Source organism: Cibotium barometz, chromosome 24, assembly GCF_041138505.1.
Source record: "Cibotium barometz isolate CiBa-2024 chromosome 24, ASM4113850v1, whole genome shotgun sequence".
Lineage (NCBI taxonomy): Eukaryota > Viridiplantae > Streptophyta > Polypodiopsida > Cyatheales > Cibotiaceae > Cibotium > Cibotium barometz.
The window spans coordinates 26,095,894-26,096,444 of NC_141069.1; the positions used below are offsets into that span (position 1 = coordinate 26,095,894).

General features: G+C 33.0%; 1 protein-coding gene across 2 annotated transcripts in view; it reads right to left on the reverse strand.

Moving 5' to 3' along the window:
* Positions 1-529: 529 nt before the first annotated feature.
* The window catches only part of LOC147625086 (shikimate O-hydroxycinnamoyltransferase-like), a 1,772-nt gene continuing 1,750 nt past the window's right edge, over positions 530-551 (reverse strand). For both annotated transcript variants that reach the window (XM_086818344.1, XM_086818342.1), the window contains one exon: positions 530-551. This exon is cut by the window's right edge. The gene's annotated coding sequence lies outside the window, so the exon portion shown is untranslated.

Below are 551 nucleotides of genomic sequence, written 5' to 3' on the forward strand. Positions count from 1 at the left end.
AGTCACACTCAAGAAAAGAGTGAAAAGCTGGATACACAGTTAGAGAAACTTCTCAATAAAGTCAAAGGCAATCTCGGGGCCTGCATTTCAAGAACTATATGTCATGTGCAAGGACATTCTACTCATTAGAGCTCTCAACATGTTGTAACCTGTCTCTTTCTAATCTCTTAATATAAGCAGCCGTTTTTTTTTAAAATAACTTTTAAATCAAAAACCATTTGAAAATTGAGCACATACCATTCTTAAGTATAAATCCACCAATTGTTTGCTTTCAAGTAACCTTGAGCATGTGAAACCACGGAAGTACTTGTTGACTAAAAAAAGTCCAAACGTACTTGTTGACTAGAAAAAATTCAAACATCATTGTTCTTGTAGTAGAACCAAGCAAAAAGCTTTAATTTTCCTTAACACAATTCTATAGCACATAACTTTGTGGTGAACATCTACTCATAACATTGAATGGTGCTGAAACATAAATCCAACTTAATTTACAACTTTGGAAAACTCAAGTCAACATGAAGATCAGTGATGAAGGAAAATATTAAATCAGT